A 16,429-nucleotide genomic window follows, 5' to 3' on the forward strand; every position below is an offset into this window, starting at 1 on the left:
GCAAATCTGAATAAAAACATGCAACTGTCGTCTTTTTTTTAATTAGATGTGAAAGAAACATTGTACAACACTGTAATGTTATTTTATTATGACATACAAAAAATGAGCAACAGAATTACTTGTAAACTATGTGTTTATATTCATAATGGTTTCAGACTGAGAGGCCTTAAATGACTTAGCAAAAACTGTCATATAAATGGAAAGGAAACAGAAACAGAAACAGAAACAGTTAGCTTAACAAAATTAAAAGGCATCGTGCCTGGAATAATAGCTTTTACAGTCTCAGGATGTCTGTCTTTTCCAGTCTCTGGAAGTCAGTTTTTCATTACTTGTTACTGAGCAGGCTATGTGCATCAACTAATATTTTATGTGTTGATAAGTATTTCCTGAACTTCTGTTACTACCCCCCAAAGATATAATTAACAAACACTGTTTCTGCATTAAATAAGTGATTAATACAAAGTGTGCAAACTGGTCCACACCAGGTAGATTCACTCATTTTATTTGTTTGATATACTTACATATTCTGGTCATTTTTTTGTTTGTTTGTTTTATAACTGTAGAATGTCAATACTTGTAATGCAACATAAAGTATTACTAGAAGGTTGTCTAACTTTTACATAATTTTAAAATGAACTTTTCATTTTCTGACAGTTAGGGTGGGATTCATGACTTCCATGCACTGTGTGATCTAGATTAGTTGTGGAGTTTATCAGAAAGCTCATACGATCTACATTTTGCATACAATTTTACATATCTCTAATAACATAGCAAGTTTCTTACATAGAAAAACTAGCTTCTCTTAACTTAGAGAGGGAAGAACTGCACCATGTTCAATAAGCAATGCATTTGGGTTACCTCCATGCCTGAAAAGAGCTTCTCCGGTCCTGGTTTACCCCCCTCCCCCCATGCTCATGCCTAGGATGTCTGCTGAATGTGAAGTTATAGAAATGTTCATTGTCTACTGTCGCTCGCTCCTATCCCTAACAGAGCTGATTTTCTACTCAGCATACCAGGGGGACCCCCCCCCCCATTCAGCACTGAAATGTATAACTCTGCCTGTCGTTTATAGACACCATCCTCCATATTAGACATGTAATTATTTGCTCATGGACACCACCCCACACACTGCTTTGGTTACACAGGAATACTCTTGTCTAAGGAAAAACCTCCCCAACCACACCATCTGCAGAATAATTATATATGTGCTTGTTGTCCAGGAACAGCTCCCCACACATGAACAGAATTACTGCTGAGTGTCCTGTCTAGGGATACTTCACCTCACCACTCAGATATCTAGGTGTAGGTCCCCCATCACCCAACCTGTAACTAGATGGTACATGTGATTACTGACCAGAGGTATCCCCTTCTCATTTTGCAAATGTTAAGACACTGCTCACTGTTCACTGTTTGGTGTTTAGGAGTACCTTCTCTCACCTCTCTAAGACAAGGTGTTTCCCATTACTACACAACATTTTTCCGTCAGTACCACACCTTAACGTGGAACACCGCAGCTATTCCTGAATAAGCAGTTATCTAAATGAAAATTAAATTCTGCCAGGTTGAGCAGTATCATGTATGGTCAGATGGATATGGCAGATGTAGGACAACCAGAAAGAATTTTGCCAAGCTGGGAGCAGATAAGATGACCTGACATTTGCTCACACTGACCACTTTTAGAGAATATACTATGAAAGCTGAGCAGTGTCTCATAATAGTGAGAAGGACCAACAACGTGCAGTGGTCAGAAGAGAGAACTTGTGTATAATAAAGTCAGGCTGTGCCTCTGACCCTGGTGCTATGTCTCTCTTTTTATAACTAGGAATAATGCTGATAATAACAGTGACATGCTAACTAACTTTCAGTTACATCACTCATGGGGCGAATATCCATAAAATATCGATGTCTTTATGTTCCATGCTAGCTCCAGAAAAAGGGAGGTTTAGGAATTGCAAACACTAGTCACACTGGTGCTAGATGTGTTACAGGGTGCATGAAGCTTATCACACACTCTAACCACACTGGTGCTAGGTGGGTAACAGGCTGCATGAAGCTTATCACACACTCCAATCATTTTGGTACTAGATGGGTAACAGGGTGCATGAAGCTTATCAACACTCCAGTCACACTGGTGCCAAATGGGTAACAGGGTGCATGAAGCTTAGCACACACTCTAATCATACTGGTGCTAGATGGGTAACAGGCATACTTGCGCTAGATGGGTATCAGGTTGCATGAAGCTGATCACACACTCCAGTCACACTGGTACTAGATGGGTTACAGACAAGAAGCTTATCACACACTCCAATCATACTGTTGCTAGATGGGTAACAGGGTGCATGAAGCTTATCACACACTGCAATCATACTGGTCCTAGGTGGGTAACAGGCATACTGGTGCTAGATGGGTATCAGGTTGCATGAAGCTGATCACACACTCCAGTCACACTGGTACTAGATGGGTTACAGACAAGAAGCTTATCACACACTCCAATCATACTGTTGCTAGATGGGTAACAGGGTGCATGAAGCTTATCACACACTGCAATCATACTGGTCCTAGGTGGGTAACAGGCATACTGGTGCTAGATGGGTATCAGGTTGCATGAAGCTGATCACACACTCCAGTCACACTGGTACTAGATGGGTTACAGACAAGAAGCTTATCACACACTCCAATCATACTGTTGCTAGATGGGTAACAGGGTGCATGAAGCTTATCACACACTGCAATCATACTGATGCTAGGTGGGTAACAGGAGGCATGAAGCTTATCATGCACTCCAATCATGGTGGTACTGGATGTGTAACAAAATGCATGAAGCTTATCATATGCTTCAATCATACTGGTGCTAGATGGGTTACAGGATGCATGAAGTTCATCAAACACTCCAGTCATACTGGTGCTAGATGGGTTACAGGGTGCATGAAGCTTATCACACAGTCCAGTTACACTGGTGCTAGATGGGTAACTGTGCATGAAGCTTATCACACACTGAATCACATTGGTGCTAGATGGGCAACAGGGTGCATGATGCTTATCACACACTCCAGTTGTACTGGTGATAGATGGGTAACAGTGTGCATGAACTTATCACACACTCCGATCACACTGGTGATAGATGGGTAACAGAGTGCATGAAGCTTATCATGTGCTTTAATCATACTGGTGCTAAATGGGTAACAGGGTACATGAAGCTTATCACACACTTCAGTCACACTGGTGCTAGCTGGGTAACAAGAAGCATGAAGCTTATCAAACACTCCACTCACACTGCTGCTAGATGGGTAACAGGGTGCATGAAGCTTATCACACACTCCAATCACACTGCTGCTAGATGGGTAACAGGGTGTATGAAGCTTATCACACACTCCAATCACACTGTTGCTAGATGGGTAACCGGGTGCATGAAGCTTATCACACACTCCAATCACACTGTTGCTAGATGGGTAACAGGGTGCATGAAGCTTATCACACACTCCAATCACACTGGTGCTAGATGGGTAACAGGGTGCATGAAGCTTATCACACACTGCATTCATACTGATGCTAGATAGGTGACAGGCATGAAGCTTATCACACTCTCCTATTACACTGGTGCTAGATGGGTTGCATGAAGCATACTCCTTGTGTCCCCCATGAACAGAACATTAATGAATGATTCATAGATTTCAAAATGAAAACTGATCGTGTTTGATGTTTTTTATGTTAGTGAATCACTGTATACTCATATGAATATATATATATATATATATATATATATATATATATATATATATATATATATAGAGAGAGAGAGAGCGAGCAAGGGAGAGAGTGAGAAAGTGATACCACTGAAACACAGCATAATCAGCATAACAACATATATTTGTGTGTATAATGGGGTAATGCGAAGATGTAGTCTCTCACTTAGGGGTAATGGAGGAATTGCTTCTGTATAAATATGGGAGCTGTGTGTTATGCAACTAGAACAGTAGTACAGCATGTTTCTGCTGCATTATTGCAGAGTGTTGCTATTTTGCTATAAGTGGTCTTTTTGACTGGTCACATGAGGACACAGTTTGGGACAGAGGGTAGGATTAAATGAATTATGCTCATTTTTCTCAATTTTGGAAAATATAACATTTTGCTACTACCAGGCACCCTCTAGCAGTGGTTAGTGAAAACCATGCAGGAATAGTGTAGCAATGGAAGACAGATGCTTGTTGGTTTTTATAAAGGAAAATGGTAGGGCACACAAGCAGCATCATTAACTGTTCACTCTGCCTGGAGAAAACATTGTCCATTCCTATGCTGCCTTTATTATGCAAAAAGTAAAAACATTCCCCTCCTGGGCCAGAATATTATTTTTTCCTTCATCTAATGAAGGCAGACAAGTGAGGAAGGGACTGAGAGTCAGCAATGGGGCAGAGGCAAAAAATGGTCTTTCCAGTCACTGAAGTGAGTTTAGAGTTGCTATTTTGTCAAATTTAAAATTCACATAGGTGTGCCCTTCCTAACCATTTGTGAAAGTAGTTGGAGGGATATAAAATTATGCTGTATTTGAGGAATTCACTTTTTTAGTCTCATCTTATTTTGTATGTTATGCCAAAAAGACCTGCACAGCTGTCATACTGCATTTGACAGCTATTTTGACAGCTGTCAAAAGAACAGTCAAACCATGTATGCTTGCACAAATATATTTGAAAATCTATGAAGTAACCAGACAAACACGGAAAGAGAGAGAGTGTATCCACTTGCTGTTTTATAAACCATTTCTCAGATAGGATCGTAAGAGCTAAAAACAACTGAGAGATAAGGCCTTTCATCCTTGCCAATACCTTACCTTAGGCCTTGCCTCTGTTTTCAAGGAGGGCCAGGATAGTCTTACCAGGGATGAATTTATGCATACCCATACAGTTTTCCAGCCTCTTTTAAAGACCAACAGTGTGTCACACTGCTTAACTTGGAGAGGGAGTTTGATCTAGAGATGTAGTAGGCACTGTACCATAACTCTATCCTTCCTTCTTGTCCTATTTGTCCTGTTTGAGTAGATTTAGATGTCTGACTCTAGTGTTGGCTGGACTGTTTGATTTATGGAGGTATGACTTAATTCACTACTGGATTGCTTATAGCCTTATAAGCAAGGCACAGATTGCCCCTGTGAAGTTTATATGAAACTGAGTGTGGGTTAGATCCTGTATTCTTTCTTGGTAGTTCAGATCGTTGATATCCATGACTTTTTTAGTTACAGACTTTCATTTTTTTTTTTTTAGTTGCTGGTTATGTTTAAGCTAAAACAAAGAGTGAGAAGGTCACACAGAAAAAAATAATCAGTAAAAACTAAATGAAAACTCCAGCCAAGCTAGAATTTCCCCTGAGTGACCTCTCAAACCTCCTGTATCAAAGGCACATGATATATATGCAAATGACCCTTATGAATATCAGGTGTTTCAGCTATATGACGATTCTGAATGCCCATGACTTATTTCTTTTTAAGTTGTTTCAATGGACAATTTCAGACCAATAAAGCCAAACCCCAATAGCTGTGGATATGCATATTTTGGCCTTGTTATGATCTTGGCTATGATTAGGGCAGCAATACTTTCAAGGTTATTTAGAGTCCCAAATGTTGTAGTGGTGGTAGTGGTGGTTTTGCTGTCATTTACTGTTAGTATTTTTTCTTAACCAATGGGATAGTGTGGGAAAGTCTTTTTGTACGGAGAGTTGAAATTCTTGAGTTGTTTTATCAGACTTATAAAGGATAAATCACAGACACTCAGGTTAGAACAGCCCTCTCCAAAGCCAAAAACACAGCATCAATGGGACCGGACGGTGTCCCAGGCTGCATCCTACATGAGCTCAAAGACAAAATAACCCCTCACCTAAACACACTGTTCAAACTCAGCCTCTCCACAGGCTATGTACCCATAGAGTAGAGCACAGCAATGGTTATTCTGCTCCACAAAGGTGGAGCCACAACAGACCCCGGGAACTATCGCCCTATAAGCCTGACTAGCTGGACCCTACACAGTTTGGCTTTGTTAAGGGCAGATCATGCCTCCTAAACCTGGTGGAATTCTTTGAGACAGTTACCAAGGATATAGACGAGGGAAAGGTGGTACACACTGCATACCTAGACCTCACAAAGGCCTTCGACACCATTCCCCATTCTGATATTATAGACAAGCTCACCAGCCTGAACATAAACCCCTATGTCACAAGATGGGTTGCCAAATGGCTCACGGACAGAACCCACATGGTAAGAGTTGTGGGACCTAGGTCTGACTCTAAACCGGTTACAAGTGGTGTTCCCCAGGGCTCAGTCCTAGGACCCCTCCTGTTCGGCATATACTTCTCAGAGATACAGGCAAGCACAGGAAGACTATGGCTGACAAAGTTCGCAGACGACTGCAAACTATGGGCTATAACTGACTCTCCAGCTGACACAGGCATCCTGCAAAAGGGTCTCACTGAGACGGATACCTGGTGTCAAAAGCATGGCCTCAAGCTAATCTCATCAGACCCATCATAGAGTACAGCGCCCCATTTGGGATGTACCTTACAAGACACCTGCAACAGCTAGAAGGACCACAGAAGTATCTCACCAAGAGGATCACTGGCCTCAAACAGATGCCCTATGCAGTTCGACTGAAGAAACTCCAGCTGTATTCGGTTGCATACCGCCTACTCAGAGGTGATCTCTGCCTGACATACAAGGCCATGTCCAACCCAGAATTGATGGACATGCTCCACCTAAAGAAAACCTTATCCCCTCGAGCCACACACTCTAGGGATCTAACCCTCACCACAACAATAAATAGGAACTGCTGGAGGGATAGATTCCTGTCCCAGAGACTTCCCATGCTCTGGAACAAGATTCCAATCTACATTAGGCAGAGCTCCTCGCTAACACTATTCAAGAGAAACCTTGATGAGTGGATGGGAAACAGAAAGTTTACCCCAGGGATCACTTCAGTGGCTCTGCTGGACAGAGGCACAGGGAACTAATCTAAGGGGGCGGCGAAAGCCAACACATTCTGGCTAGGCTTATAAATGCCTTCAGGCAGATAGCCTAGTACCTACATATGAACCTATAATATCATCAGCATAACAGGTGATATTATTGAGAATATGATTGTATTAATGTCATTAGTAAAGATTGAAAAATAGAATAGGGTATAACCTTGATCTGTGCCCAGACTCCAGTTGTAACATTTCCTTCTAAGGTAATACATTTACCTGATTTGACTTTGAATGTATAGTTTTAGAAGTAGTTGGAAAAATACTGAATCGCATTACTGCCAAAATTAATCATTAGCATATTTAATATGAAGATTTGGTGGCTTACACTTTTTAATGTTCTTTTCAGAGGCATATCCCATTTTTGGCAAAAAAAATGATATTGTATTCAACAGTGTAGATTTGAGGGAACATGGGTGAAATTTTTGGCTAGGCTTATAAGGGCCTCCGGGCCAATAGCCTAGTATCATCATATGAACCTATGAACCTATGAACCTAAGATTGTGGTCAGTGTGTTGCATCTTTTCTGGATTCCATGTTGAGAGTCAGTAATTAGTATTTATTGTGGGATACTTGAATCTGATTATTGACATTTTATCATACAGAATCCGTAGATTTTTCGCACAATTCTCCTTTCCGGTCCCACACTTATTACAGTTATTTCCTGCCTCATCATACATTTGTTGCATTTTTAGGGGTGATATTGGGAACTGAACAATGCCAAATAATTTCAGAGCAAACTTTGACATCCTCACTGCCTAATTGGATAATGGAGAGGGAAGGTAGTGTTCTGTAACTGGCAGTATGATTCTTCATATCTAAATAAATGATAATATTGACTTCACTGCTATGACATAGACACAGTATGTGCAAGGCCTTGGTCATTCAGATAACATGTCATCATTAGTTCAGTTCACTCTATTCTGAACATCTTTTAAGTGCGAAAATTCAGCTAACCTCATCAGATTTATGCATATACTACCTGCAGATATGTTGACAGTAATGTAAGTTCCTTTTCCCACTACTAACTATTGTTACAACACAGTCTGTTATAATAGATGCAATGGATGGAAATTTTGTCAACAGAGTTCATCTCATTTTATTTTTTATCAAAATCCCTGTTTATTGATTGCAGGAGATTTTGAATGTTGCATCATCAACTGTTTCTGTGATGTGTGAAATTATAAATACAAAATTTCAAAGATATTGTTTTTACAAAAGTGCATTAGTCTTTACTTACAAAACATTTCACATATGCACCTGCTTATAAGTCTGATATTTCTAAACTGTTGTTAACTTTGAAGTTATACATTAGGCAACTTAACCTGAAACTTTATTTTAAAGATAAAGTACACAATCCTACCTACTGTTCACTAAGAAAGAAACATATTTTTATTCCTCCCCCTCATCCTTTAGTCTTGGCATTTGTACAAATCAGTGAACACACTTTTAGGAACTATACTAAGTTAAACAATCAGTTTAATGACAATTTGAATGTTGAATAGAGAAGCACTCTAGGAGATTTAATGAATAACAAAGATGTAAGAGATATGAAGCCAGACAAGGGATGGGGTCATTATGAACCACTTTGATTATGTGTTTAAAATGTTTAGTATCTTAAATGATGATAATAAGAAGTTATGTACCTACCATAACGTTCCATGTTAGTTGTCTTCTTCTCGTCTTCTTTCTTGCTGGTTGGGTTCGGAGCCGATCCTCAGCTCCGACTCGGCCATCTACTAAAACTCGAGAGCTATTTACTGGCTCGAGGCCTCCCCATATCCCACAATGCTTGGCGCTAGATACCCAGATCTCATTTGGCAGAGCTAACAGAATAGAAAAATTCAAGGACACCTGTCCAAACTACAAGGTTTACCTACAGTACTAAAACAGAGGAGGAAGTAACCCAGATAAGACTCAGCCAGAGGAAGAAGGCCTCAAAAAGGGACTCTTCTCAGTCTGTCCAGGCTAGGGGGATGGAGGGTGGGACGCAAGAAAGAAGACGAGGAGAAGAAAACAACTAACATGGAACATTATGGTAGGTACATAACTTCTTAATGTTAAGTTGTCTCTCTCGCCTTCATTCTTGCTGGTTGGGACAGCGTCCCTAGCACCTTAGTCCTGGGTGGCTCAGCGGAACAGACTCTTGAGCACAGTGGAACCAGAATCAGCTCTACTCCTAGAGGCCATATCCAACTTATAATGTGAAATGAAAGTATGAGGAGTGGCCCATGTGGCTGCATCACAAATAGATTCCATTGGGAGTCTTGCTTGAAAAGCTACCGAAGTAGCTAACGCTCTGGTGGAATGACCTTTAGGTTTAGTAAGGAGTTCTTTATGTCTCAGCTGATAAATTAAAATAATAATAGAGGACAACCACCTGGATAAGGTTACTTTAGAAACTGGCAGGCCCTGTTTGCCCTCAGCACAGGACAGGAAGATTTTCTTGTTTGCTTAGTCCTATCCAAATAAAAACGTAATTGCCTATGAACGTCCAATTGGTGTAACTTTTGTTCAGCTTTGTTTGAATAGTTAGGAAAAAAGACAGGTAGATCAATAGCCTGATTCAGGTTTGTTTCAGAAGGTATCCTGGGCAAAAAAGAAGGATTAGTCCTGAGTGAAACTCTATCCTTATGAAACACAAGGTAAGGAGGACGAATGCAGAGGGCTTGAAGTTCTGAAACTCTCCTAGCTGAGGTGATGGCTACTAAAAAGAAAGTCTTCCAGGAGAGCAATTTTAAAGAACAGGAAGCCGCAGGTTCAAAAGGGGGGAAAATCAAGGAAGCTAATATCAAGTTTAAGTCCCACGGAGGCGGGGGATCGCTGACCGGGGGCCTAAGTAAAATAGTCCCTTTAAGAAAGGCCTTGCAAAGTTTGTGGGACATGATGCTGGTTTCTGACAGGCCAGCGTGGAAATCTGCAATAGCAGCTAATTGGACCCTAATGGTGGCAGAAGAGGAACCAGTTTGAAAGAGTTCTGCTAAAAAATCTAGAACGTGATGGACAGGGGCTGTAAAGGGGTCTATATTCCTAGCCTCTGCCCAGAAAGAGAAACGTTTCCACTTACTAGCATAAGTCTTTCTGGTAGTAGATTTGTGCGAAGAAAGGATGATTTCACGCACTGGCTGAGAAATATGTGGAAGCCTGGCTAAGGTTGGAAGTGGAGCAACCAAGCTGCGAGGTTGAGAGACTGAAGGGATTGGTGCAGCCCGCCCGACTGATGGATCAAGAGGTCTGGCACTGGGTCCAGATTCCAAGGCTGCTCCAGCAGATGACGATGCAAGAATGGTAACCAAATTTATCGAGGCCAGTAAGGGGCAATGAGGATCATTCTGGATCCCAATACGGTAGCCTTCTGAATTAGTTTGGGAATTAGGGGAAAAGGTGGGAATGCATACAGAAGACCCCGGGGCCAATCGTGAACTAGAGCGTCTCTGGGGGAGTGTCTGGGAAGGGGGAAGAGAGTGAAGAAATCATCGCACTTGCTGTTGAGAGGAGTTGCGAAAAGGTCGCAGGAAGGTTGACCCCATCTGTGGAAGATTTTGGCCGCTACTGGCTGATTGAGAGACCACTCGTGAGGCATGAGAATAGCTCTGCTTAGCCTGTCCGCTATGACATTGGACTTCCTGGGGATGTGCTTTGCCATCAGAAACCATTGAGAGGAGATCGCCCACTGCCAGAGTCTGAGTGCTTCTCAACATAAGGGATAGGACTTGGTTCCGCCCTGCTTGTTGATGTACCACACTACAGACATATTGTCTGTCTGAATTGCAATAGTCCCGGTGGGTAGAGAGTCCTGAAGAGCTTGCAATGCTAAAAGCACTGCTCTCATCTCCAAGACATTTATGTGCAGGTGGTACACTAGAGGTTGCCAAGTGCCCTTGACAGTCCTGCCATGAAAATGCCCCCCCCCACTTGATCAGGGAGGCATCCATGGTCACCGTGGCAACAGGAAGAGGAAGAACAAACAGTCTGCCCTGGAGTACTAGAGGGGAGACCATCCACCAAGCCAGGTGGTCTTTGCATGATTGAGTGATTATTATCTTGTGAGACATCGGAAGCTGTTGAAAAGACCATTGGGTAAAAAGCATCCAGTGAAGAATCCGCATGTGAAAATGAGCCAGGGGAACTAGTATGATTGCTGCTGCCATGAGACCCAAAGTTTTTAGTACAAATCTGGCCTGAATCCTCTTGCACTGTAGTAAGACCTGTACATGTCGGCGAATGTCTGACACTCTGTCTAGAGGAAGTCTTGCAGACAGATCTTTTGTATTTAATCTTGCACCTATAAAGGTTATAGACTGACAAGGCAACAATGCAGACTTTTTGAAATTTATTGAGATACCTAGCTTGGAGCAAGTTTGGATGGTATAATCCCTCGCTCGCAGTGGCTGATGCCTGGTGGAAGCAGTAAGGAGCCAGTCATCTAGATATGGAAACACCTGGAATTCTCGCCATCTCAGGTGAGCCGTAACCACTGCCATGCATTTGGTGAACACCCTGGGGGCTGTGGTGAGACCAAAGGGCAGGACTCTGAATTGATAGTGACTGGCTCCCAGCCAGAAGCAGAGAAACCTTCTGGAGCACCTGTTCATTTTGATATGGTAGTACGCATCCTGAAGGTCTATGGAGCACATCCAATTGTCCTGACCCAAAAAGGGTAGAATAGACTGAAGCGTGACCATCCGGAACATTGTTCTTTGAACAGACTTGTTTAATCTGCTGAGATCCAAAATGGGTCTCCAGTCCCCTGTCTTTTTTTGCACCAAAAAGAACTTGGAGTAAATTCCAGATCCTTGCTGGTCTGCTGGGACTGGCTGGATGGCCCGTTTTTCTAGCAGTTTTGAAATTTGTGGCACTGCTTGTTCCCTTAGACTGGGTGGAACATCTGGAAGGGACTTGGTTGTTTGTACAGGGGTGTGGACAAAGGGGATTTTGTAACCCTCGGATATGATAGACCGTACGCATTTGTCTTGTCTGAGGGGTTGCCAGGCTTCTGGGTACAATGACAATCTTCCCCCGACTGCCTCTGAAGGTGGACAGTTGGGCAGACCCTCAGGGGTGCTGAAAGGGTTTGTCAGAGAACGATTCTCTGCTACCCTGATTTTGCGGACCCCCTCTGACCCATGGGCGGCATCTATTATTGTTCCCTCCCCTGCCCCTAGAGGGAAACTCACCACGTGTGTCAGGCACGACTCCCTGGGGTTTCCAAAACCACATTTTTCCACTCTTCTGACCTTTAGGGTATGGTCTAGAGGGAGGAGAAAAATGGACTCCCACGGCAGATAGAGTCTTGCCTTCCTGCTCACACCTGGTAAGGGTATCCTTCACCTGTGGTCCAAACAGAGCCGAACCATCGAAGGGGGTATTGGTGAAGGATGCCTTAAAGGGGTCAGCAAAGTTACATAACCACATCCAGACATGTCTTCTCAAAGCCACGCCTGTACCTGCATCCCTACTCGCCCCATCGGCTGCATAAGAAATAAGCCACATGGAGGAGTTGATGACTGAGTTAAGAGTCGCCAGCTGGGAGTTAATCTTATCTTGAGCCCCCGCAGCTGATGGATCCTGAAGGTATCACCCAGTTCCTTGAGAAGATCCCTTTGAAGACGGGTGAAGTGGCACAGATAATTCAGCAACCGCATGGAAAAGGTCGCTGAGGAAAACATCTGCTTCCCGTACCTGTCCATTGTCCTAGACTCTTTATTAGGGGGATGGACAGGGGTCAGCCAACTCCTTCTTTGTGGCTGCTGCAACCACCATGGCATCAACGGGGACACCTTTTGTCAAAAATTGTTTGTTGGGTGGGGCTGTAATGAAATTAGTGGGTCTGCGGGGAGTTGGTTCCACTGTGTCCGGGGTTGACCACACCCTTCGAGCCACTACTTCCATCAGCGGGTCGAAGGGTGGAGACACTCAGGAGGTGGAAGGGTGAGAACCAAACACATCCAGGTATACCGACTCATCCTCGGAAGGGTTAAGGGCAGTCCAGTTCCACCTCTGCTTGAGGATCTCTAGGATGTCTGAAAAAGAGACATCCTCAGAGGATGATCTTGGGGACCCTTCCAAATCCTCCAAGTCGGTGTCAGACGTGACTGACTCGGGGGAGTCGACATGTTTCCTCTTACATTTTCTCTTTTGAGGTGGCTCCACTGAAGGATCAGGAGAGGCCTCGGAAGAGGAAGATACACCCAATGGGGCGACCTGGAGTGTTTGTTCTCCACGCTTGGGGTCAGGAGGGTGGGCAGAGACCGATGCAGGCACCATGGGGAGAGGAGCCGAAGGGGCTGGTCGAGGGGCCGACTCAGGAGTCAGCACGCTCCTCATGACCTCGAAGGCACCCCTACCAGGCAGAGCAGAGGGTCCCCGCTCCGAAGAGACGTGAATCCCTCCCAGCACTGAGAGGGACAGCTCCAAGGCCGATGTAGGAGCCGAACTCACCTGCGCCGAGGCCCCAAGAGGGAGAATGGGGTCGGACAAGGGTCTGATGCCACTCGCCCCCTCAGAGCTGACGAGGGAGTCCTGGCACCCAGATCCCTCCAAGGACGGAACCAATGAAGAGATCGGAGCCAATGAAGGAGCCAAAAGGTGTGGTAATGGCTCTGCTGCTTCCAAGATTCGAGCCCCAACCAGCTCCAGCTCCGAACACAAAGGGGGAGTCGGAGGAGGAACTGCTGAAGACACAGGGACAGCCACAGTCTGTTGAGAAGGGCTGGTTAAAATTTTGGCCAGGGCCTGTGATTTAAAGAGTCTACTGACCACCCTCTCCAAGTCGTGATCGGATAGCCTGGAGGACCGAGAGGAGTGGGACCTATGGCTTTGTTCAGACTGAAGCAATGGTGACCCCGGAGCCGAATGAACCGATTCTAGGGAAGGGGACCTAGAACGTTTTCGTCCCAAAGACGGTTCTGACACTAAAGTTGGAGCCGATTGAGGTCTAGAGATGTCAGTTCCAGTCGGAACCAAAGAAGAGGCCGAGGATCGGCTCCGAACCCAACCAGCAAGAATGAAGGCAAGAGAGACAACTTAACATCACATATGAGAGAATATCAAAAAATCAAATTAATATTTCTTATGCCAAAATTATTTATCTTTTTGAAGTACTGTGTGATGCTACTATATCACAGTCTGAATATAAATTCTTATTAGTAGAAAAAATATTATTCCAAGTACCTTTGGAATACCTAAAATCCACACAAATACCTTTGATCCACCTATGAGACCCACTGTGGCAGCAAGTAGGTCAAAGACGGTAATGATAGCTAGTTTTGTGGATTATCATTGCAAGCATATTTTTAAGAACAAATGGCACATTGTTAGAGACACCTTTTGGAATTGTTGCAAGGTGTGCAATATAATGAGGATTTATGGTTCATAACATTTGATATAGAAATTTTTTTTTTGTAATTTCACATGAAGTAGGACTTGAGATGTTCAGGTAATGCATTAATGGTAGCAGAACCCTGACATATTGCAGAACTAACTTATTAGTAGATTTAATGGAGATAGTTTGAACTAACATTTCTTTATACTTTGAAAGGGAATACTTTAGACAGACTGCAGGTGTAGCAATGGGCTTCAAATTCATACCTACTTTGCTAATTTAGTTTTGGCCCAATGGGAGCAAGATAGTATTTTGCAGTCTAAGTTTTTTTACCAGTTTGGTAACATACTACACATTCTTTGATATATACTGATTTTATGGAAAGGCAGCTTGGAACTTATTGAAGAATTTATTGATTATTTGAATAGTACTACAACATTTTTGAGATTTACTTATAAAATGAATTGGCAGCATACAGAATACCTAGACATGTGCCTTTACAAGGACCAGTGAAATTCCTGTTTTGGTTCCATACTATACAGGAAGAAAACATATTCTAATTCTTTTGTTCACTATGATAGTTGTCACTCTGTACATCAAAACACAGGGATTGTCTTCCTTACAAAGGAAAAAATATATATTATTCAACATGTTTATAGAAAGAAATTATCCATTAAATCTGTTAGTTAGAACTAAAAAAGAAGTTCTGCAAAACAGAAAAAACAGATTTCAACCAATTTTGAACAGCATTCACACAAGTTTGAACACCACTAGTCCACAACTTGATGTAGGTATGGTTGGTGATAGAACACAAGGCATGGTGATTCCATAAAATCACAACGCACAAGGCTTGGTGAGGCTTTTAAATGACACCCGGAAGACTGTTATTCTCCTTGATATTAAAACTACTAAAAAACAAAAAAACTACTAAAAAACAAAAAACAACCAATGCACTTTATATTCACTCCATTGATTGTCCTAATTTTAAGACATTTCTTTTTTTCGTGGTTGATAAAGTAGCGGACAGAGGTAGGGGTGGTGACCTTGAAACACAGTTAGAATATAAGAAGGTTATTTGGCAGTTGAAACTTAATGCCAGCACTAAACTGTGTCTGAATGAAATGATTTCAATATTTCCTGTGTTAAAATTAGGAGCGAGTCAAATATGATAGAATAAAATCGGTTATGAATGAAATGGATGTTTAATTATATATTGGTTTTATATACACAAACAATTTTATTCAATTCTCAATGTTATTAATTACATCATTCTATTTTTAATGAAGGTGTTATTTTTTATGAGTTTTCATTGGTGGATAGTATGGTGTCAGTTTAGGAGGGATATTTAAATGTATTGTAGAACTGTTGTGTTAACTCTTATAAAGCAAGCATTGTCTTGGTGAAAGACCTTAGTTTTTAAATACTAAAGATGTTGTTCAGCCTTTATACTGATTGTGGCACTGCTCTTTTGCTTTGTTTTTATTGTTTTCCATAAGAAAAATGCTTATTTTCCATTTTTTTGTTTGGTGTAGTTTTGTTTTTTTTGTTATTTTTTTTTTACTTTTTTCAAGCTTTCAGTGTATAGAAATTGATGTAAAGTGCATTAATGTGCATTGATGTGATTACATGCTGATCTTTAATAAATAAATATTTATTTATTAAACATTTGTTTACCAGAAAAATCCGACTTGGAACAAGTTAATTTTTAGTGGAGGCCCAGGGAGAAATGCTCCAGATGTATGTCTTCATAACATGGGAGGAAATTGGAGCACTCAGAAGAAACCCACATGAATGCAGGGAGGACATGCAGACTCTGCAAAGAAGGTACCCCAGCTGAGAAGTGAACTGGTGAAACTCTTGCTGTGAGGCAACAATACAAACTGGTGCACCATTGCACCATCATGCAATAAATGTAATATGCATTGATGTGATTGCATGCCGATCTTTACTAAATAAATACATAAATGTAATGTGCACTAATGTGATTGCATGCCGATCTTTAATAAATAAATAAATGTAATGTGCATGGATGTGATTGCATGCCAACAGAGTAGTACAAGTTCCAGCCAGACCTTAAAAAAGACTGCAGAGACTTTACCTTTT

Source organism: Protopterus annectens, chromosome 9.part0 (assembly GCF_019279795.1).
Source record: "Protopterus annectens isolate FY-2018-M chromosome 9.part0, PAN1.0, whole genome shotgun sequence".
Lineage (NCBI taxonomy): Eukaryota > Metazoa > Chordata > Ceratodontiformes > Protopteridae > Protopterus > Protopterus annectens.